At 33.4% G+C, this 19,424-nt stretch overlaps 1 non-coding gene across 1 annotated transcript; it reads left to right on the top strand.

The window, feature by feature from the left end:
* Positions 1-2,171: 2,171 nt before the first annotated feature.
* LOC137964324 (small nucleolar RNA R71) lies at positions 2,172-2,278 on the top strand. The gene has a single exon (XR_011115521.1). It is a non-coding gene; the product is annotated as a small nucleolar RNA R71 (small nucleolar RNA).
* Positions 2,279-19,424: the final 17,146 nt, after the last annotated feature.

Raw genomic sequence — 19,424 nt, forward strand, 5'->3', positions numbered from 1 at the left:
AATAGGGTAAATGATTCCTGTCACAAGCAACCTGATGACTTCTTCTCTCACAACCTCCAGCATATGGGGATTTAACCTACGTTGCATCTCACGTGAGGCTTTAGTCCCCTCCTCCAAATGAATACGATGCATGCATATGGAGGGGCTAATCCCTTTTAAGGCATCAAGAGTCCACCCCAATGCCTCTCTGTGTGCTTGTAAAACTTCAATCAATTGTTCCTCCTGCTCAGTACTCAAATAAGAGGAAATAATAACTGGTAATGAGTTCATGGGTCCCAAGAACGCATACTTCAATGTGGGAGGGAGTGGCTTAAGGTCTACCTTGGAAGTTTCAAGAGGTTTGTCCAAGTCAAGAGGAAGATCCTGTGGATGTTCAGTTGTGATAACCTCATAAGCTTCCTCCAACAGAGGTACATAATCGAGTAAAGAATTAACCTCTGGGAAATATGTTTCCTCATCAAAATAGTCCATGTCTAAAGATGTTATGCAAGACTCAAAAGATTCAAGAGTGGATTCGTTATCAAGCATAACAGTTTCTATATTAAATGCAGGACTCAGATCATCAGACTCAAGTGGGTGGTGCCCGGCATTAAATACATTCAATGAGATCTTAAAATTTCCAAAAGACAACTCCAACTGACCACTTTTACAATGAATGATAGCATTAGATGTGGCTAAGAAGGGACGTCCTAGGATGACAGAAATTTGGTTGGTCACATCGACTACTGGTTCTGTATCAAGAACAATGAAATCAACCGGGAACAGAAATTTGTCCACTTTTATCAAAACATCTTCAACTATTCCTCGTGGTATCTTGACAGAACGGTCAGCTAGTTGAAGTGTGATGGAAGTAGGCTTCAATTCCCCCAAACCTAATTGCTGGTACACAAAGAAAGGAAGCAAATTCACACTTGCCCCTAAGTCAAGAAGAGCTCTCTGGATGGTATGTTCACCAATGACACATGAAATTGTGGGACATCCAGGATCTTTAACTTTAGGAGGAGTGTTATGCTTCAGAATTGAGCTTACATTCTCAGTAAGAAAGACCTTTTTGTTAACATGTTGTTTTCTCTTCTGTGTACAAAGGTCTTTCAAAAATCGTGCATAGGCAGGCACTTGCCTAATAGCATCAAGAAGTGGAATGTTAATGTGAACCTTACTAAATAGTTCCAACGTTTCATGCATGCTATCTCCTTTCCTAGGTGGGCCCGATAACCTCTGCGGATAAGGAGCTAATGGGACTTGGGTAGGGATCTGCTTGGCTGTTGGTGGAGAACTTGGAGGTTCTTCACTCAATGATGTGTCCCCATTGTCATCCTTTGACTCCTTAGACTTAATGGTCCCTACCCCATTGTTCAACTCACGACCACTCCTAAGGGTGGTTATGGCTTTGGCTTGCTCATGGTGGGGTTTGGAACTCAACTCACTCTCATGTGTGCTTTTGGGGTTAAGAATGGTTTGACTCGGGAGTCTATTTTGTGCTTGTTCACTCATGTGGCTGGCCAACTGACTCACTTGCATTTCAAGTTTAGCAATGGAGGACTGTGTATTCTGGATGAATAATTGAAGTGTATCCTCAAGTGAAGGTTTTTGTGGAATCAATGGTTGTTGAGTGAAATGTGGGCGCAGAGCTTGGGGTTGAGTAAACCCTAGAGGACCCCCAACCTGTGGGCCCTTGGACCATGAGAAATTTGGGTGCCTAGCCCAACCCAGATTATATGTTTCTGAAAAAGGATCGTTTCGATTTGGTCTATGAAAATTCTGGACTGCATTCAAGTCCTCAATGAGCTCTGGGTAGGATGAACTAGATGGACACATTTGTGTGATGAGATGAACCAGAGCATATGGCACAGACAGTAGATGGGTTAGGAGCAGGTGAACTCTTGGACACCATAAGGGCATCAATTTTTCTAGTCAACCCTTCAATCTTGGCCATGAGCATAGGTGTTTCACTAACCTCATAGAGACCCCCTCTTTTGGCTTCGTGGGATTTCCTATCAACATTAAATGACGAACCCCATTGCTGGGATTGATCACTCAACGTTTCAAAAAAATCCCACGCCTCACTAGCACTCTTACCCATCAAACTCCCACCACTCGTTGCATCTACCATGGATCTAACCTGGGGTGTAAGACCTTGATAAAAGTATTGCACTAAATGCCATTTCTCAAACCCATGATGCGGACACCTATGGATCAAATCCTTCCATTTCTCCCAAGCCTCATAAAAGTGTTCACCCTCCTGCTGCATAAAGTTGGAGATTTCTCTCCTGAGGGCTGTAGTTCTCTGAATGGGAAAGTACTTGGACAAAACTTTCTTGACTAATGTGTCCCATGAAGTAATGCTGCCCACCTCTAAGGAATTAAGCCAAGACTTGGCCTTATCCTTAAGTGAAAATGGAAAAAGTCTTAACCGGATAGAGTCATCTGAGAAATTCTGGAATTTAAAAGTTGCACAAATATCTAAGAATTCCTTGATGTGGTAATATGGGTCCTCCTTCTCCAACCCATAGAATGTAGGGAGGAGTTGGATCACACCCGGTTTCAACTCATAACTGGCGGCAGTAGTGGGTGGCAATATAATGCAAGAAGGTGATGTGAAGTGGGATGGGATAGAATAATCCCTCAGGGCTCTACGGTCACCTGCTGCAGGTAACTGTAATGGTTCGCCCTGATTGGCCATGGTAGCTCCTAACTTGACTTCGGGTGTTTTCCTACAAATATGTTCTACCTCTTCCACAAAGGGAGCTAATGGTCCACCTAGGGAGCGGCGCCCGTGCATAAAAACACAAAAAGAAACAAAATGAACTATCAAATTAAGCTAACAAACTCGCTACTAAAAATATGAACTAACTAGAAGAAATAAAAATAATTCCAAAAAATAAAAAAAAATTCCAAAAAATAAAAAAAAATTAAAAATAAAATTAAAAATAAAATTAAAATAAAAATAAAATAAAAATAAAAATAAAAATAAAAATAAAAAATAAAAATAAAATAAAAATAAAAATAAAATAAAATACAAAAATCTAACCTAAGACTATGGAGAACAAAGAAATACGCTTAATACGTGCCTCCCCGGCAACGGCGCCAAAAACTTGATGTAGAATTTTAGTTACATCGGCTTTAATACCTCGCAAGCGTACGAATCGTTCATGTAATCTAGCAGTAAGCGAGGGTCATATCCATAGGGAGGATTGAATTTTGTGTATTCTTCAGTCAACTAGCCTAACCACATATGATGAATTAATCTGAACTACACACTAATTATATCCTAAATTATCAAGCAATAATTTAATTAACTACTTCCTAAATTATCAAGCAATAATTTAATTAACTACTTGCACAACAGGAAACGTCAACTCTGGATTTTACCGTGATTCGTGCCTCTCTCGAGCGTCACGTAACCACGAATCCGGATTCTCAATCCTTGCATCTAGCCCCTCTCGGGCGCCTAGAGTTAATGACAAAGATCGGATTACAATAGAATGCAGAGAATCAATTTCCTATTGTGATGATGCTAAAATTATCAACTTTGGATTTTACCGTGATTCGTGCCTCTCTCGAGCGCCACGTAACCACGAATCCGGATTCTCAATCCTTGCGTCTAGCCCCTCTCAGGCGCCTAGAGTTAAAGACAGAAATCGGATTAAAATACCAAAATCCAACCTCAATTATAATCTAACCCTAATTAGCTAATTTAATCAAATATCAAGAAAACAAATCTTAAATAAACCTTAATTATCAAATCAGATTCAATTAACATTCAAAACCTAAGTTCAAACTATATGAAAAATTAAATTCAATAATGATGAATTACTCCCCTTCTTCCTCCTCTCACTCGGGCAGCAACTCGTTCTCATGGGTGCTGCAATTTCCGGAAATTGGTGGCGTCGGGTAGCAATAGTGAGTGGCCGGAGGTAGAGACGACGTCGACGACGACGGTTAGAAGCCGACGGACGGAGGTAAAGTCCGGCGAAGAGCGAAACAGAGCTGACGTTCTCTAACCGGCTCTCTCGAGTCTCGGTTGGAGTCAGAATGGCTCCGGGACTGGTCAGAATATGTAAACGACGCCGGAGGATGGTCGAAAAGAAGAAGTGGCACCGGAGAAGCCCTCTCGGATCCCCTTCCGGCCTGGCGAGCAAAAAAATAGCACTGTTGAAATCACCTCGACGAAGACTCTCTTCGAGCTCTCCTCGGGGTTGTTCTCGGTTGCTGGACGGCGGTGGACGACGGTGGGGAACTCCTCTCGGATCCTCCCTTGTTTCGGTCGACGGTGCTCCTCTGTTTTTCGATACTCTGTTTCTCTTTTCCTTTCACGCTCCTCCTCCCTCTCGTTCGACGCCTCCCTCCTTTAAATATGATTTTCTTATTTTAAAACGATTTGCCCTAGAAATTACCTCCATTTCACTAAGGGCATTTTGGTAAATATCTTTTTCTCCACCCAAATTCTCCTAAAATTCCATAATTGAATCTATAAAAAGCATTTCAGGAAGAAATAAGACTAAAAAATAATGAAATATAATTCAGGAGAGAGAAATATGCAATATTGACAGTGATTAATGCCAAATTCAATAAATGCTCATTTCATTTGAAAACCGATAAGTAACCACCTATAACACAATTATAAAGGTTATTCTATTATAATTAACCTAGTTCTCATGTCAGAATATGACATCTATCAATAAGCTCTAAAATTTTCATTTTGTTGGGATTTATTTGCGATATGTTTTTTTGTTTGCGAGAGAAAAAAAGGGAGTGAAAAAACTCAAGTTTTGATTTTAAAACAAAACTAGACATCTAAAACGGAAATATGCAACTGCTGAGAGAGATAATTCCAAAATGTCTTAGTAATTTTTAAGGATTGTAAAACTTTTTTAGTTTTTATATATTTGGTTTTGCAAACATTGGAAAAAGGGGGGAGCGGGGGATTTAACTGAGTGTTGACTTCTAATCCACAAGTAATTTCTGACAAAAATAAATCTCGTTACTCAAGACCAATCACTGACTTTACAGTGATCTATGATTGTTAGATCAACTTTTTTTTTAAATGGGCAAAAAATGGCTTGTTTGGATCGAGTAAATATCCCACTGCACGTTCATTTTTGAATTTAATGAGCATTTTTTTCTCCTTAAAAGTCTTACATCGTTGGGTCACTTGCATCTTCAACAAGTTTCGTGCATGCAAATAAATATTTAAAATATGTTAGTATCGATTAGAAATTTCTTTCTTATTACATTCCAAACTATTAGGTGTTGTACTAGTGAAATTTCCATAACATGGATAACTCAACTTTGGTGTTCATTTGTGGTGAGTGGATAAATTTTCTTTACTTAGATTTATTATTGTTTAAAACTTTTTGCATACTTCAATGCTAAAATTTTCATTTTGTTGCGATATGTTTTCCTTATCTTTTTTTTATGAGAGAAAAAGGGGAAAGTGAAAAAATAAAGTTTGGATTTTAAAAAAAAACTTGAAATCTAAAATGGAAATGCACAAATACAGAGACAGACAATTCCAAAAAGTCTCTAAAATTTTTAGGGCGTGTAAAACTCTTTTAGTATCTATATATTAGGTTTCGTAAACATCAAAAAAAGGGGGGTGCAAGGGATTGTTGACTCCTAATCCACAAGTCATTTCTTACAAAAATATAGCTCGTTACTGATGATCAATCACTTTACAGTGATCGATGATTGTTAGATAAATATTTTTTGTAAATGGGAAAAAAATGGCTTGTTAGGATTGGGTAAATATCCCACCACACGTGCACTTGAGAATTTAATCAGCATTTGTTGTTCTCCTTCAAAGTCATGGATCTTTAGGTCATTTTCATCTTCAACATTTTTTGTGCATGCATATCCATATTTAAAACATGTTAGGATCAATTAGAAATCTTTTTCTTATAAAATTCCTGCCTATTAGGGTTGTACTAGTGGAAATTTCCCAAACATAGATAACAAAACTTTGGTGCTCGTTTGTGGTGTGTGAAAAAATTTTCTTTACTCAACTTTATTATTTTTTAAATTTTTTTGCATACATAAAGGCAAAAAATTTTATTTTATTGCGATCAATTTGCCTTATCTTTTTTTGTTTACGAGAGAAAAAAGGGAGAGTGAAAAACTCGTGTTTGGATTTTAAAACAAAACTTAATGTTGGAAGATAAGCCCAAGCCCACACGACCAAGGAAGGCCTACATATCTAAGATTATTATAAGATGGGCCACACAACCAAGGAAGGCCCACAAGATGGGCCCAAGCCCATAAGAAGTAGGACCCACAATGATTACCATGAGTTGGCATCCTTATCACATCAGTTGGAAGATCAAGAAGGACTCACAAAAGTATCTTTATCTAATGGTCACTCCTAGAAGAGTTTTAGTTTGAGTTAGGTTTGTCTTTTATCTATATTGAGTTATTTAATTATGCTAGGACTTATCTTTAAGTGTTAGAGTTTGGGTGTAAATTGGACAATGGTAGTTTTATTGTAATTGGACTCTACTACCTTCCTCTATTATAAATAGAGGTTCATGTACTCTGATTACAACAAGTTATTGATGTCAATGAAGTATTTTTTTTTCATAAATTCAACATGGTATCAGACCAGGTTCTGTGAGTTGACTTGGTCAACTCACAGAGGTAATGTGATCCTTTTCTCTAAACCCTAAACCCTAGGTCTAGGTTCATAGTTATTTTTTTTAGTCCCTACACCAATAGGTTTCTTTGCGTATTTCACCTTTATATTTAGTTTTTAATATTTCAAATATATATTGACGGAAAGATATTTGAGTTTACTTTCCAAAGAAAAATGATTTGTTCCAATCTGAGTTATCTACAAGGAGATATAGATATTTGAATGAGAAGGTCAAATTACAAAAAAGGTTCGAGCAGCAGTAGCAATCTTCAGATTCAGTAGTATTTTTTGCTATCAAGAACTAGACTTTATATGGAGAAATATATATCAAAAAAAATATTTGTAAGTATATTTTGTTACCTATTCAACCAATTTTTTATCTGAGTTATCTACAAAGATAAATTGATATTTGAAGCAGCAAAGGTTAGATTAAAAAAGAGGTTCGATCGGTAGCAGAAAGCTTCAAATTCCATGGTATTTTATGATATCAAGAAAGAAAATTTATATGGATAATTATATATGAAAAGAAATATGCATAAGTCTAATTTCTTATCTACTCAACCAATTCTCTGTATGATTTTATTATGAGGAGATATTGATCTTTGAAGGGTCAATGGTCATTCTAGAAAAAAGGAGAAACAATATTTAGTTCGGCGAGATGACAGAGACCGAAACCTATCAGATTATTTATCTTCTCATAATTATATTTTATGAAGAGATATTATAGTTGGATGAAATTTATTTAATTCTAGTTTCAGACAAAGAAAATTTCATCTCAGTCTGATCTATATGTAAAGATATATTCGTATTGGAAGAATCAAAGGTCATGCTGGTATTCTTTTACATTGAAAATCTGAATTTAAGCCAATTGTTTTGTGTCATTTTTTTAGTTGATATATCAGGAAAATATCTCACTTCTCCCTGGTTTGAGGGCTTATTTGTACATCTTTGTTATTTTGGCCTATTACGATATTTGGTTCAAGCTGGGATCATTGCCATTACTTCCTAGCTTGAGAGGGAGAAGTACAAGAAGTACAAAAAAGAGGAGCACAAAAGATGAAGCTTGTGCATCTAAGAAGAAATTTTTATATCGGATTATTTCATGGGTTCTTTTACAAAGTTTATTATTTGTTTCGTGTTATATGTGTTGGAAGATGGCCATGTTATATTCAGTTGCAGCTATTATGTCTCTTTGGGGACATTATCATTGAAGAAGAGGTGGTCTCATGTCATCATTTATTTTACCCTGACAAAAAGATCAAAATTGTTTGTGGTTGGGAGTCCATGATGGAGGAACTTCATCCCCGTCAAAAATATCAAAATTATTTGTGGTTGGAAGTCCATTACAAAGGAACTTCATCCCCGTCAAAAAGACCAAAATTATTTGTGGTTGGAAGTCCATGTCAGAGGAACTTATTATTACATCTATGTACCCCCCCCCCCCCCCCCCCACCTGTAATGGGTTTTATGTCTCCTACCACTTGAAATTCATTGTCCAGTGGAGGGACATGGTGGTGGACACTTCAGAGCAATGCCGATAGACACACTACCGATAGAAGACAGAGTGTGCCCTACATCCAGCATTAGGACTGAAGTATGAAGCAATGGCTTACCGACAAGGAGTGATTTTTACTCTCACTTATATAATGCCACAGGGCCTCAATGAAGGATGCAACAGCATGATGAGGAGTATAGGAAGATGTGCCATTTTATTAAAAAATATTCTATACATCATTTGCAGCAAGCTGGGAGTTCATGTTGCTCTCTCATCCCCAGCTTGAGGGGGAGTGTTGGAAGATAAGCTCAAGCCCACACGACCAAGGAAGACCCACATATCTAAGATTATTATAAGATGGGCCACACGACCAAGGAAAGCCCACAAGATGGACCCAAGCCTATAAGAAGTAGGACCCACAATGATTACCATGAGCTGGCATCCTTATCACATCAGTTGGAAGATCAAGAAGGACTCACAACAGTATCTTTATCTTAGGGTCACGACCAAGAAGAGTTTTTGTTTGAGTTATGTTTGTCTTTTCTTTGTATTGAGTTATTTAATTATGTTAGGATTTATCTTTAAGTGTTAGAGTTTGGGTGTAATTGGGACAAGGGTAGTTTTATTGTAATTGGACTTTACTACCTTCCTCTATTATAAATAGACGTTGATGTACTCTGATTACAATAAGTTATTGATGTCAATGAAGTATTTTTATTTTCCATAAATTTAACACTTGACATCTAAAATGGAAATCCGAAAATGCAGAGAGAGATAATTAAAAAAAGTCTCTGTAATTTTAAGGGATTGTAAAACTCTTTTAGTGTTTTATATATTATTTTTTTCAAACATCAGAAAAAGAGGGGAGCGGGAGATTTAACTGAGTGTTGAATCCTAATCCACAAGTAATTTCTTACAAAAATATAGCTTGTTACTCATAATCAATCACTTTATAGTGATCTATGACTTTTAGATCAACTTTCTGTAAATGGGAAAAAAATGGCTTGTTTGGATCGAGTAAATATCCCACCGTACATTCTCTGAAGAATTTAATGAGCATTTGTTGTTCTCCTTAAAAGTCTTGGATCCTTGGGTCATTTGCATCTTCAACATTTTTCGTACATGCATATCCATATTTAAAACATATTCGGATCAATTAGAAATCTCTTTCTTATAAAATTCCTACCTTTTAGGGGTTGTACTATTGCAATTTCCCAAACATAGGTAACAAAACTTTGGTGCTCGTTTGTAGTGTATGGATTATTTTTTTTTGCATACTTTTATAATTGTTTCTAATTTTTTGCATACATAAACGCTAAAATTTTCATTTAGTTGTGATCTATTTGCCTTATCATTTTTTGTATATGAGAGAAAAAACGGAGAGTGAAAAACTCAAGTTTGGATTTTAAAACAAAACTTGACATCTAAATTGGAAATGCACAAATGCAGAGAGAGATAATTCTATAAAATTTCTGTAATTTTTAGGGATTGTAAAACTCTTTTAGTTTTTAAATATTAGGTTTTGCAAACATTGGAAAAAGGGGGGAGCGGGTGATTTCACTGAGTATTGAAGCTTAATCTACAAGTCATTTCTAACAAAAATATAGCTACTTACTCATGATCAATCACTTTACAGTGCTTTATGATCGTTAGATCATCTTTTTGTACATGGGCAACAAATTGATTGTTTGGATCAAAGGAAATAACCCACTGCACATTTGATTGAGAATTTAATGAGCATTTGTTGTTCTCCTTAAAAGTCTTGGATCCTTGGGTCATTTGCATCTTCAACATGTTTCATGCATGCATATCCATATTTAAAACATGTTAGGATCAATTAGAAATCTCTTTCTTATAAAATTTCAAGCTATTAGGTGTTCTACTAGAGTAATTTCCCAAACATAGATAACAAAACTTTGGTGTTCGTTTTGGTGTGTGGATAAATTTTCTTTACTTATATTTAGTATTGTTTCAAATTTTTTGCATACATAAACTCTAAAATTTTCATTTTTTTGCGATCTATTTTCCTTATCCTTTTTTGTTTACATGAGAAAAAAGGGAGAGTGAAAAACTCAAGTTTAGATTTTTTTTAAAAAAAAACTTGACATCTAAAATGGAAATGCCCAAATACAGAGAGAGATAATTTCAAAAATTCTCTATAATTTTTAGGGATTGTAAAACTCATTTAGAATCTTTGTATTAGGATTTGTAAACATAAAAAAAAGGGGGGACCTGAGGATTTAACCAAGTGTTGACTCCAAATCCACAAGTCATTTCTAACAAAAATATAACATGTTACTGATGATCAATCACTGTATAGTGAAATATGATTTTTAGATTAACATTTTTTTAAAATGGCAAAAAATGGCTTGTTTGGATGAGGTAAATATCCCATCGGACGTTCACTTGAGAATTTAATGACCATTTTTTGTTCTCCTTAAAAGTATTGGATCATTGGATCATTTGCATCATCAACATTTTTTGTGCATGCATATCCATATTTAAAACAAGTTAAGATGAATTAGAAATCTCATTCTTATAAAATTCCAACCTATTAAGGGTTGTACTAGTGGAATTACCCAAAGATAGATAACAAAACTTTGGTGTTCGTTTGAGGTGTGTGGAGAAATTTTCTTTACTTACATTTATTCTTTTTAAAATCTTGTTGCATACTTAAAGGCTAAAATTTTCATTTTGTTCCGATCTATTAGCATTATCTTTTTTTGTTTATGAGAGAAAAAAGGGAGAGTGAAAATGTCAGATTTGGATTTTAAAACAAAACATGACATCTAAAATGGTAATGTGCAAATACAGAGAGAGATAATTCCAAAAAATCTCTTTAATTTTTAGGGATTGTAAAACTCTATTAGTTGTTATATATTAGGTTTTGTAAACCTCAAAAAAACGGGGGAGGGGAGGATTTCACTATGTGTTGACTCTTGATCCACAAGTCATTTCTAATCAAAATATAGCTCGTTACTCGTGATCAATCACTTTACAATGATTTATGATCGTTAGATCAACTTTTTGTAAATGGGCAAAAAAAATGGATTGTTTGGATCGAGTAACTGCCCCACAACACGTTCGCTTGAGAATTTAATGAACGTTTGTTGTTCTCCTTAAAAATCTTGGATCCTTGGGTCATTTGCATCTTCAACATATTTTGTGCATGCATATCCATATTTAAAACATGTTAGGATCAATTAGAAATCACTTTATTATATAATTCCAAGCTATTAGGGGTTGTACTAGTGGAATTTCCCAAACATGGATAACAAAACTTTGGTGTTCGTTAGTGGTGTGTGGAGAAATTATCATTACATACATTTATTATTTTTTAAAAAAAATTGTTGCATACAAAAACGCTAAAATTTTCATTTATTTGTGATCTATTTACCTTATCTTTTTTAGTTTACGAGAGAAAAAAGGGAGAATGATAAACTCAAGTTTGGATTTTAAAACAGAACTTGAGATGTAAAATTGAAATGCACAAATGCAGAGAGAGATCATTCCAAAAAGTCTTTGTAATTTTTAGGGATTGTAAAACTCTTTTAGTTTTTATATATTAGATTTTGCGAACATCAAAAAAAGGGGGGAGCGGGGGATTCAATTGAATGTTGACTCCTAATCCACGAGTCATTTCCTACAAAAATATAGCTCATTACTGATGATCAATCACTTTACAATGATCTATGGTTGTTAGATCAACTTTTTTGTAAATGGACAAAAAATGGCTTGTTTGGATTGAGTAAATATCCTACCGCACGTTCTCTTGAGAATTTAACGAGATTTTGTTGTTCTCCTTAAAAGTTTTGGATCCTTGGGTCATTTGCATTTTTAACATGTTTCATGCATGCATATCCATATTTAAAACATGTTAGGATCAATTAGAATTTTTTTTTATAAAACTCTAAGCTTTTAGGGGATGTCCTAGTGGAATTTCCCTAACTTGGATAACAAAACTTATGTGTTAGTTTGTGGTGTGTGGATAAATTTTTTTACTTGCATTTACTATTGATTCAATTTTTTTGCAAACATAAACTCTAAATTTTTTATTTTGGTGCGATCTATTTGCCTTATCTTTTTTTTGTTTTTTGTTTACGAGAAAAAAAAGGGTGAGTGAAAAACTCAAGTTTGGATTTTGAAACAAAACTTAACATCTAAAATTGAAATGCACAAATGTTGAGAGATATAATTCCAAAAAGTCTCTGTAACTTTTAGGGATTGTAAAACTCTTTTAGGATCTATATATTATGTTTTGCAAACATCGAAAAAAGGGGGGTACGAGGGATTTAACTGAGTGTTGAAACCTAATCCAGAAGTCATTTCTACCAAAAATATAGTTCATTACTGAAGTTCAATCACTTTACAGTGATCTATGGTTGTTAGATTAACTTTTTTGTAAATGGGCAAAAAATGGCTTGTTTGGATCATGTAAATATCCCAGCGCACGTTCACTTGCGAATATAATGAACATTTGTTGTTCTCCTCAAAAGTCTAGGATCCTTGGGTAATTTGCATCTTCAACATTTTTTGTTCATGCAAATCCATATTTAAAACATGTTAGGATAAAATAGAAATCTCTTTCTTATAGATTTCCAACCTTGTAGGGGTTGTACTAGTGGAATTTCCCAAAGATATATAATTAAACTTTTGTGTTCGTGTGTGGTGTGTGGAGAAATTTTATTTACTTACATTTATCATATTTGTAATTTTTTTGCATACATAAAGGTTAAATTTTTCATTTTGTTGCAATCTATTTGCCTTATCTTTTTTTTGTTTACAAGAGAAAAAAGAGAGAGTGAAAAACTCAAGTTGGGATTTTAAAACAAAACTTGACATAAAAAATAGAAATGCGCAAATGCAAAGACAGATAATTCCAAAAAGTCTCTCTAATTTTTAGGGATTGTAAAACTCTTTTAGTTTTTATATATTAAGTTTTGCAAACATAAAAAAAATAGGGAGCGGGGATTCAACTGAGTGTTGATTCCTAATCCACGAGTCATTTCCTACAAAAATATAGCTCGTTACTGATGATTAATCACTTTACAATGATCTATGGTTCTTAGATAAACTTTTTTGTAAACGGGCAAAAAATGGCTAGTTTGGATCGAGTAAATATCCAAGCGTACGTTCTCTTGAGAATTTAATGAAATTTTTGGATCCTGGGATCATTTGCATTTTCAACATGTTTTATGCATGCATATCCATATTTAAAACATGTTAGGATCAATTAGAAATCTTTTTCTTATAATACTCCAAGCTTTTAGGGGATGTACTAGTGGAATTTCCCTAACTTGGATTACAAAACTTATGTGTTCGTTTGTGGTGTGTGGATAAAATTTTTTACATGCATTTATGATTGATTCAATTTTTTTGCAAACTAAAATCTAAAATTTTCAATTTGTTGCAATCTATTTGCCTTATCTTTTTTTTTACGAGATAAAAAAAGGGAGAGTGAAAAACGCAAGTTTGGATTTTAAAACAAAACTTGACATCTAAAATGGAAATGCACAAATGAAAAGAAAGATAATTCCAAAAAGTCTCTGGAAGTTTTAGGGATTGTAAAACACTTTTAGTTCTTATATATTAGGTTTTGCAAACATCGAAAAAAGGGGGGAGCCGGGGATTTCAATGAGTATTGACTCTTAATTTACAAGTCATTTCTAAAAAAAATATAGCTCGTTACTCATGATGAATCACTTTACGGTGATTTATGATCGTTAGATCAACTTTCTGTAAATGGGTAAAAAATGGATTGTTTGGATCGAGTAAATATCCCACCGCACGTTCGCTTGAGAATTTAATGAGCATTTGTTATTCTCCTTAAAAGTCTTGGATCATTTGCATCTTCGTGCATGCATATCCATATTTAAAACATGTTAGGAAAATTTAGAAATCTCTTTCTTATAAAATTCAAAGATATTAGGGGTTGTACTAGAGGAATTTCCCAAACAAGAATAACAAAATTTTGGTGTTTGTTTGTGGTGTGTGGATAAATTTTCATTACTTATATTTATTATTGTTTCAAATTATTTGCATACATAAACTCTAAAATTTTCATTTTGTCATGATTTGTTTTCCTTATCCTTTTTTTATTACGAGAGAAAGGAGGGAGTGTGAAAAATTCAAGTTTGGATTTTGAAGCAAAACTTGACATCTAAAATGGAAATGCACAAATGCTGAGAGAGATAATTCCAAAAAATCTCTCTAATTTTTTGGGATTGTAAAACACTTTTAGGATCTATATATTAGGTTTTGCAAACATCAGAAAAAGGGGGGAGCAGGGGATTTAACTGAGTATTGACTCCTAATCCACATGTCATTTCTAACAAAACTATAGCTCATTGCTGATGATCAATCACTTTACAATGATCTATGATTGTAAGATTAACTTTTTTTGTAAATGGGCGAAAAATGGCTTGTTTGAATCGAGTAAATATCCCACTGCACGTTCACTTAAGAATTTAATGAGCATTTGTTGTTCTCCTTAAATGTCCGGGATCCTTGGGTCATTTTCATCTTCATCATATTTCGTGCATGAATATCCATATTTCAAACATGTTAGGATCAAATAGAAATATCTTTCTTATAAAATTCCAAACTATTATGGGTTGTACTAGTGGAATTTCCCAAACATGGATAAGAAAACTTTGGTGTTGGTTTGTGGTGTGTGGATAAATTTTCTTTACTAACATTTACTATTTTTAATTTTTTTTTGCATACATAATGGCTGAAATTTTCATTTTGTTGTGATCTATTTGCCTTATCTTTGTTTTGTTTATGAGAGAAAAAAGGGAGACTAAAAAATTCAAGTTTAGATTTTAAAACAAAACATGACATCTAAAATGGAAATGCACAAATGTAGAGATAGATAATTCTAAAAAGTCACTATTATTTTTAGGGATTGTAAAACTCTTTAGTTTTTAAATATTAGGTTTCACAAACATCAGAAAAAGGGGGAAGCAGGGGGTTTAACTGAGTGTTGACTCCTAATCCACACATCATTTCTTACAAAAATATGGCTTGTTACTCATGATCAATCACTTTACAGTGATCTATGATTGTTAGATCAACGTTTTTGTTAATGGGCAAAAAATGGTTTGTTTTGTTCAAGTAAATATCCAAGCTCACATCAACTTGATAATTTAATGAGCATTTTTTGTTCTCCTTAAAAGTTGGATCTTTGGGTCATTTGCACCTTCAAAACGTTTTGTGTATGCATATCCATATTTAAAACATTTTAGGATCAATTAGAAATCTCTTTCTTATTAAATTCCATGCTATTAGGGGTTATACTAGTTGAAATTCTCAAACATGGATAATAAAACTTTGGTGTTCGTTTGTGGTGTATGGATAAATTTTCAATACTTATATTTATTATTTTTTAAAATTTTTGTTCAAAATAAACTCTAAATTTTTCATTTTGTCGCGATCTATTTGCCTTATCTTTTTTTTGTTTATGAGAGAAAAAAGGGAGAGTGAAAACTCAAATTAGGATTTTAAAATAGAACTTGACATCTAAAAAGGAAATGCACAAATGTAATGAGAGATAATTCCAAAAAGTCTCTGTAATTTTAAGAGATTGTAAAACACTTTTAGTTTTTATATATTAGTTTTTGGAAACATCGAAAAAGAAGGGAGCAGGGGATTTCACGAAGTATTGACTCTTAATACACAAGTCATTTCAAACAAAAATATAGCTCGTTGCCCATGTTCAATCACTTTAAAGTGATTTATGATTGTTAGATCAACTTTTTTTAAATGGGAAAAAAGGATTGCTTGGATCGAGTAAATATCCCACCAAACATTCGCTTGAAAATTTAATGAGCATTTGTTGTTCTCCTTTAAAGTCTTGGATCCTTGGGTCATTTTCATCTTCAACATGTTTTGTGGATGCATATCCATATTTAAAATTGAAATTCACAAATGAAAAGAGAGATAATTCAAAAACAATTCTGTAATTTTTAGGGACTGTAAAACTCTCTAAGTTTTTATATATAAGTTTTACCAACATTGAAAAAAGGGGGGAGCTGAGGAATTAACTGAGTGTTGACTCCTACTGTTCAAGTCATTTCTTCCAAAAATATAGTTCGTTACTAATGAACAATCACTTTACATTGATCAATCATTGTTAGATCAACGTTTTGTTAATGGGCAAAATATGACTTGTTTGGATCGGGTAAATATCCCACCGCACATTCACTTGAGAAATTAATGAGCATTTGTTGTTCTCCTGAAAAGTCTAGGATCCTTGGGTCAATATCATCTTTAACATATTTCGTGCATGCATATCCATATTTAAAACATGTTTGGATCAAATCGAAATCTCTTTCTTATAAAATTCCAACCTATTAGTGGTAGTAAAAGTGGAATTTCCTAAAGATAGATAACAACACTTCGGTGTTCGTTTTTGGTGTGTGGAGAATTTTCTTAACTTACATTTTTTATTTTTAAAACTTTTTTGCATACATATGGCTAAAATTTTCATTTTGTTGCGATCTATTTGCCTTATCTTTTTTGTTAACGAGATAAAAAAGGGAAAGTGAAATATCAAGTTTGGATTTAAAAAAACATGACATCTAAAATGAAAATGTGCAAATGTAGAGAGAGATAATTCCAAAAAGTCTCTTTAATTTTAAGAGATTGTAAAACTCTTTTCGTTTTTATATATTAGGTTTTGCAAACATCGGAAAATGGGGGGAGCAGGCGAATTCACTGAGTGTTGACTCATAATCCACAAGTCATTTCTAAAAATAATAAAACTTGTTACTGATGATCAATTATTTTAGAGTGATCTATGATTGTTAGATCAACGTTTTGTAAATGGGCAAAATATGGCTTGTTTGGATCGGGTAAAATCCCACCGCACGTTCACTTGAGAATTTAAAGAGCATTGGTTGTTCTCCTTAAAAGTCTTGGATCCTTGGGTCTTGCATCTTCAACATGTTTTGTGCATGTATATCCATATTTAAAACATGTTAGGATCAATTGGAAATCTCTTTCTTATTAAATTCCAAGCTATTAGGGGTTGTACTAGTGGAATTTCCCAATCAAGGACAACTAAACTTTGGTGTTCATTTGTGGTGTGTGGATAAATTTTTTCTACATATATTTATTATTTTTAATTTTTTTTGCAAACATATACTCTAAAATTTTCATTTTGTGGTGATCTATTCGTGTTATCTTTTTTTTAATGAGAGAAAAAAGCGAGACTGAAAAACTCAAGTTTGTATTTTAACATAAACTTGACATCTAAAATGGAAATGCACAAATGCAAAGAGAGATAATTCAAAAAATTCTCTTTAATTTTTAGGGATTGTAAGACACTTTTAGTTTAATATATTGGTTTTTCAAACATCCGAAAAAGGGGGAGCGGGGGATTTCACTAAGTATTGACTCTTAATCCACAAGTAATTTCTAAAAAATATATAGCCAATTGGTCATGATTAATCAATTTACAGTGATTTATGATCGTTAGATCAATTTTATATAAATTGGCAAAAAAGGATTGTTGTGATCGAGTAAATATCCCACCGCAGGTTCGCTTGAGAATTTAATGAGCATTTGTTGTTCTCCTTAAAATTCTTGGATCCATTTGTCATTTGCATCTTCAACAAGTTTTGTGCATGCATATCCATATTTAAAACATGATAGGATCAATTTGAAATCTCTTTCTTATAAAATTCCAAAGTTATTAGGGGTTGTACTAGAGGAATTTCCCAAAAATGGATAAGAAAACTTTGGTGTTCGTTTGTGGTGTGTGGATAAATTTTCTTCACTTATATTTATTATTGTTTCAAAAATTTTGCAAGCATGAAATGTAAAATTTTCATTTTGTTGCGATCTATTTTCCTTATTTTTTTTGTTGACGAGAGAAAAAAGGGAGAGTGAAAAACTCAAGTTTGGATTTTAAATCAAAACTTGAAATCTAAAAGGGAAATGCACAAATGCAGAGAGAGATAATTCAAAAAAGTCTTTTTAATTTTTAGGAATTGTGAAACTCTTTTAGGATTTGTATATTAGGTTTTGCAAACATTGAGAAAAGCGGGGAGCAGGGGATTTAACTGAGTGTTGACTCCTAATCGATAAGTCATTTCTAACAAAAATATAACTTGTTACTGATGATCAATTACTTTACAGTGATCTATGATTGTTAGATTAATGTTTTTGTAAATGGGCAAAAAATGGCTTGTTTGGATCAGGTAAATATCCCACCGCACGTTCACTTGAGAATTGAATGAGCATTTGTTGTTCTCCTTAAAAGTCTTGAATCCTTGGGTCATTTGCATCTTCAACATATTTCGTTCATGTATATCCATATTTAAAACATGTTAGGATCAAATAGAAATCTCTTTCTTATAAAATTCCAACCTATTAGGGGTTGTACTAGTGGAATTTCCTAAAGAAAGATAACAAAACTTGGTGTTTGTTTGTGGTGTGCGGAGAAATTTTCTTTACTTACATTTATTATTTTTAAAATTTTTTGCCTACAAAAATTTTCATTTTGTTGTGATCTATTTGCCTTTTTCTTTTTGTTTACGAGAGAAAAAGGGAGAGTGAAAAAGTCAAGTTTGGATTTTAAAACAAAACATGACTTCTAAAATGGAAATGCGCAAATACAGAGAGAGTTAATTCCAAAAAGTCTCTTTAATTTTGAGGGATTGTAAAACTCTTTTAGTTTTTATCTATTAGGTTTTGCCAACATCGAAAAAAGGAGGAGCGGGGGATTTCACTGAGTGTTGACTCTTAATCCACAAGTAATTTCTAACCAAAATATTGCTCGTTACTCATGATCAATCACTTTACAATGATTTATGATCATTAGATCAACTTTTTTGTAAATGGGAAAAAAATGGCTTGTATGGATCGGGTAAATATCCAAGCTCACGTTAACATGTGAATTTAATGAGCATTTGTTCGTCGCCTTAAAAGTCTTGGATCTTTAGGCAATTTGCATATTCATCATGTTATGTGCATGCATGCATATCCATAATTAAAACATGTTAGGATCAATTAGAAATCTCTTTCTTATAATATTCCTAGCTATTAGGGGTTGTACTAGTAGAATTTCCCTAACATGGAAAACAAAACTTTGTTATTCGTTTGACGTGAGTAGATAAATTTTTTTTACTTATATTTTTTTTTTAATTTTTTTTTCATACATTACCTCTAAAATTTTAATTTTGTTGCAATCTATTTGCCTTATCTTTTTCTGTTTACGAGAGAAAAAAAGAAGGGTAAAAAAATCAAGTTTGGATTTTTTTTAAAAAAATTGACTTAAAAAATGGAAAAGGACAA

This window comes from Aristolochia californica, unplaced genomic scaffold, assembly GCF_029961685.1.
Source record: "Aristolochia californica isolate CCGP_79_NKW_82.1479 unplaced genomic scaffold, dmAriCali1.0.hap1 SCAF_4, whole genome shotgun sequence".
Classification (NCBI taxonomy): Eukaryota; Viridiplantae; Streptophyta; class Magnoliopsida; order Piperales; family Aristolochiaceae; genus Aristolochia; species Aristolochia californica.